A 6,000-nucleotide genomic window follows, 5' to 3' on the forward strand; every position below is an offset into this window, starting at 1 on the left:
ACAATAAAAGAGTCTCAGTTCTCATGATTTTCTTTCTGTTGTGGAACTCACTGTATAGATCAGGCTGGCCTTGAACTCAGAGACCTGCCTGCCTGCCTCTGCTTCCCGAGTGCTGGGACTAAAGACATGCAACACCACACCCAGAACTTGGCTATGTGCAAAGTCTTTTCTATCTTTATCATATTTTATCTTTATCGTATTTTAAATTCTTATCCATCTGGGCTGGAGAGATGGCTCAGTAGTTAAGAGCACTGTCTGTTTTTCCAGAAGTCCTGAATTCGATTCCAAACAACCACATAGTGGCTAATAACCATCTGTACTGGGATCTGTTGCCCTCTTCTGGCATGCAAGTATATAGGGATAGAGCACTCATATATATAAAATAAATAAACAAATCTTTTTTAAAAATTCCTTTTTTTGGGTTTTTTTTTCTTCTCAAGACAGGGTTTCTCTGTGTAGCCTTGGCTGTCCTAGACTCACTTTGTAGACCAGGCTGGCCTCGAACTCACAGTGATCCGCCTGCCTCTGCCTCCCAAGTGCTGGGATTAAAGGCGTGCGCCACCACTCCCAGCTAAAAAATAATTCTTACCCATCTGACAATGTCTTTAATCTTTGTTTCTTCATGTGACAGTTTTGTAATGTTTCCTGTGTAGAGATAAAGATAAGTTTGTTTGTTTGTTTGTTTGGAGACAGAGTTTCTCTGTGTAGCCCTGGCTATCCAGGACTCACTTTGTAGACCAGGCTGGCCTCAAACTCACAGAGATCCGCCTGCCTCAGCCTTCTGAGCACTGGAATTAAAGGTGTGCGCCACCACGCCTGGCTGGTAAAAGATAATTTACCTATTTTTACATAATTGATCTATTTTAATGATTGATTATTACAGAAAAAGTTATTTTGAATCCCACATATATTATATAAACTTTTGGAATTTCTACTTTAAGAAAAAAACTAAGTTTCTTTCATTTATATATGTTTCTGCTATAGTCCTTTCTGTCTGACAAACTCAGGAATAAAGGTGTGGGAGTTAAATCCAACTGTCAACTTGAGGAGGCCTGAAGTCACCTGAGAGACTCACTTTTAAACATGTCTGTGGGAGATCTTCTTGAATAGGTTCATTGAGGTGGGAAGACAGGCCCACTGTGGGTGACACCATTCCCTAGCCTGGGTCCTGAACAGTACCATGGTGGCTTGAATAAGAATAGTTCTATAGGCTCATATATTGAATGCTCAGTCACCAGGGAGTGAAAGGAGGTGGGGCCTTGTTGGAGAAAGTTCTCTTTCTTTTCCTTTTGTTGTGTAACTCACTATGTGGATCAGGTTGGCCTTGAACTCACAGACCTGCCTGCCTCTGCTTCCTGAGTGCTAAGATTAAAAGCATGGCCCACCACCAACACCCCTGTTTAGTCTTTGTTTCTTGACTGTTGATGCCATGCGACCAGTTGCCTCAAGCTCCTGCTGTAGCAGGTACCCCACCATGATGGACTGTACCCTCAAACTGTGATCCAAGGTAAGCCCTTTCTCCCTTAAACTGCTTTTGTCAAGGTAACAGGAAAAATAACTAAGATATGGGCTGGAGAGATGGCTCAGAGGTTAAGAGCACTGACTGCTCCTCTAGAGGTCACAAGTTCAATTCCCAGCAACTGCAAGATGCCTCATAGCCATCTATAACATGATCTGATGCCCTCTTCTGGCCTGCAGGTGTGTTTGCAGGCAGAGCACTGTATAAAAATAATAAATAAATCTTTAAAAAAAAAAAATAACTAAGATAGAAGGTAAACTCTAATTTGCACCATTCTAAGCTTTCCAGATTGGCCCCAAATTATCAGGTTTTTATACTATGATATCTTAATGGCTGCTTTTCTCAATACAAGAGAAGTTCGGGCTAGTCAAGGCGATGCGGTTTAGATCTGTAGAATCTCCCGGAGGTTTTGGGGTTAAAGGCTCAGTCCTCACAGTGGTGCTATAGGGAGACAGAGGGGCTCTCTAAGAGGCTGGGCGTAGTAAGGAGACTGGAGCAGAGGGACTCAGTCTCCTCCTTGCCCTCTTTCTCACACACTGTACTGGCCAGGAGAAGAGCACCTTCACTGCTCCACACAGTGCAGCATGACGTGTTGCCTTTCCGGGCCCCAAAACAACAGGCACACCCCTTTAATCTTCGCACTCAGGAGGCAGAGGCAGGTGAATCTGAGTTCGAGGCCAGCCTGGTCTACAGAATAAGTTCCAGGACAACCAGAGCTACACAGAGGAAACCCTATCTAGGGGGTAAAAAACACAAACAAAAGAGGGATGGGGGTGGGGTTGGAGCAAGCAGGCACTTCAGACCCTGGCAGCAGGAAGGACCTTTGTATCAGCCATGTGGAGTGCACTCCAGCTTATACCGGGCGTGCTACCAAAGTGCTCACACACAGCACTCAGACCCTGGCAGCAGGAAGGACCTTTGTATCAGCCATGTGGAGTGCACTCCAGTTTATACCGGGGCGTGCTACCAAAGTGCTCACACACAGCACTCCGCAACATCTGGAGTTCGTGTCAGTTGCACTCTTCAACATCTGGAGTTCGTGTCAGTTGCACTCTTCAAATACTGAGTGTCTTCTGTTTGCCTGACATTATTGGAGCACTGAAGACACAGCGGGAAGACACACAGCCCTGCGAGATTGTGCCTCCGTTCATTGGCTTCTCACCCCTAGAGCTATGAGGATACAGAGCGAAGAGACTGCACATCCGGGTGGGACAAAGAGAAAGCTGTCATCTGCCATTCCGGCTTCGTTTGAGGATTTTGGAAAGCCTGCCTTAGGCACTGAGCTCGAGGATGACTAACTACGCTGCTGAGGGGACCGTGCAAAGCAGCATCCCAGACCTCTTTAGCCAAAAAGATACAGGGGAAGAAACAGTGAACCAGACAGCAAGAGTTTAGTAAGATAGGACAAACCCCCTATTTGACCACTTCCCCTTGGTGGGGAGACCTGGTGGCACTCAGAGGAAAGGTAAGCCGGCTACCTAAATGAGACCTGATAGGCTGTGATCATATGGTGGGGGAGGAGGTCCCCTTCTGTCACAGGCCTAGGGGAGGGGAATAGGGTGAAAGAGGGAGGGAGGGGAGAATGGGAAGATACAAGTGAGGGGATAACAATTGAGATGTAATCTGAATAAATTATTTAAATAAAAAAATAAATATAATAAAAGACAAACCCAGAAACTATGCTTGCTTATTTCTACAGGCTGGGCCCAATCCTTTTAAACCCTGGCTCCTTCCTTTGCCTCTCCAACATCCAGTTGCCCTTGGTGATCACACAAGGAAATAGTCCAGGTAACACTTACAGAAGTCTGAGCTTCGCACACAGCATGCGCTTCACATGTTTCTCTTACTTAACCCCATTGATTGTCACCAATCTCAAAAACGTTTAGAAAGGGCTGCGGTTGTCCTGAGTTGGTATTTGCCGAGCTTGCATGAAGCTGCCATAGAGTGTGGTGCGTGCGTGGCTGGAATCAGAGCACCTAGGGATGTGGAGGCAGAAGGGTCAGAGTTCAAGGCCTTCCTCAACTACACAGCAAGTGTGAAGCCAGCCTGGTCTCCAGGAGAGCCTGTGCCCAGAACAAATTAAAATAGGCAAATAAACAACTGGAACAACATTGGCAAACATTACTCTGAGGCCAAAGGAGCAAGTTAAAGAACCTTGGCAGGGGTTGGGGGGTAGGAGTGGGGGGGGGTAGAAGGAGAGTGGGGGGTGGGGATAAGCTTCCCTAGAGATGCCTTGCTTGCCATGATTTTGGAAGAACAGGTGATCTTGTCAACTGTCTTTGTGACAGTTGAAAGTACTGGGCATGGGGACTGGTTCAACTCTCTGTCCAGGGGAGCAACACTCACAGGGACTCAGTGTCCTAAAGGAGCCTGGTTTGTTTGGGACTTGCCAAGAAAGGAAATTAAAAAAAAAAAGAATGCATTTAGGTGAGAGAAGCATGGGAGAATGGGGAAATAGAAGGATTCAGAGGGTCCTAGAAAGCTACAAGAACATTATGATGGGCGGATCTGGGCCCAGGGGTCCTGCTCAAACTATGGCACCAGCCAAGGATAAAATGTGCAGTAAACTTTGAACCCCTACTCAGATCTAGCCGATGGACAAGACAGTCTCCACAGTTGAGTGGAGAGCGGGGACTGACTCTCGCACGAACTCTGGTGCCCCATATTTGACCATGTTCCCTGGATAGAGAGGCCTGGTGGCATTCAGAGGAAGGATAGCAGGCTACCAAGAAGAGACTTGATACCCTATGAGCATATACAGGGGGAGGAAGTCCCCCTCAGTCATAAACATAGGGGAGGGGAGTAGGGGGAAAGTGGGAGGGAGGGAGGAATGGTAGGATACAAGGGATGGGATAACAATTGAGATGTAATATGAATAAATTAATAAAATATTTAAAAATGCATTTGAAAGAGTTTTTTGAAATATATGAGCATAACTTTGGCACATAAAGCTGGAAGAAGAAACTGTGTAGTGGAAAAGGCAGATTCTGTGCTCAAGGTCAAGGGAAGGTTACAGGTGCCTAGAGGGACATCCAGCAAGGTCAAGTGGCTCTAGAGAAGATGGGGCTAAGAACAGAAAAGGGGGTTTGATTCTATTCTGAAGAGTTTAGGAAGCCACTCCCTGGGGGAAGGCTGGGACAGACTTACTGGCCACCCATATGCCCCCAAACACACACACACACACACACACACACACACACACACACACACACACACACAGAGAGAGAGAGAGAGAGAGAGAGAGAGACAGACAGACAGACAGACAGACAGACAGACAGACATAGAGACAGAGACAAAGACAGAGAGGAGCTTCTTTTTTATTGAAGGAGGGGAGTTGGAGGATTGAGTTTTTTCTCTTTATAGCTTAACTTGGCAGAGAGCTCAGTAAGCATTCACACAGAAAGAAAAGGGAGCAACAATGCCATTGAAAAGGCAATCCCCACAGCCAGGTGTGATGACTCAATGGCTGTAACTCTAATAAGGCTGACCCTGGAGGGTTGTTATGAATTGAAGGTCCGCCTGGTTACAAAGTGTGTTCTGTGTTGGTCTGGGCTATCCAGAGAGACCTTGTCTCAAACAACACAAAAACCAACCCACCAACAAGCCCCCCACATACTAGCAACAAAAATAGGAAGGCTAAGACCAGTTCAATAAAAACTGAAATTGGTGAATTTCTTGTATGCAGACATACATATATGTGGTGGTGGTGGTGGTGGTGGTGGTGGTGGTGGTGGTGGTGTGTGTGTGTGTGTGTGTGTGTGTGTGTGTGTGTGTGTGTGTGTGTGTGTGTGTGTGTGTGTTTAACCTGGAGGCAACACTGGAAGGGTGTTATATCTATATAACCACTAGAGGGCGATAGAGGCAAACTTGTAAACCCTGCTTGTTTCCTCCACGAAACATGCAACTATTGTGTGTGGTTTAAAATTGTTACAAACTTAGTTCAGTTATTTAACAGTTAAGATGACTATATGTAGCAGGGTTTTTTTTTTTCCTAGATAATCAATACATTCTTATTGTAGACTCTTTAGATAGCTTGAAGCTGTGGATTGACAAGTCTAGAAAGGAGAAAGCACTAAGGCTTTTGTTTCGTTTGTTTATTTAACAACACACATCCTTTCACTATGGCCTTGAATCAAACTCCTCTTATAATGAAGACTAATCTGAAAGTTGGTAAAGGTTAAGTCTGTCGTGCAGTGTTTCCTTGGGTTTCCAAGCTGGGATAGCATCTGTTGAAATGCTCTATTGCCTGGCATGCGTCTCTATATTTTTGTATGTATGTTCGCATGCACATCTTCTGATGCCACGATCTATCACTTTAGATATCATGGTCCATATTTGGTTTTATCCTTTTAATCTAGTTTCCCCTCTACTGGAAACAACTCTATGGGAACGTAAGTCACATACTTGAAAAAGTCCATTAGAGCCGTTTTCAGTTACGTTGCACAGGACGGTCCCCCAAGCCCAAGTACTAACTATCGTCA

Source organism: Acomys russatus, chromosome 11 (genome assembly GCF_903995435.1).
Source record: "Acomys russatus chromosome 11, mAcoRus1.1, whole genome shotgun sequence".
NCBI classification, from domain to species: Eukaryota; Metazoa; Chordata; class Mammalia; order Rodentia; family Muridae; genus Acomys; species Acomys russatus.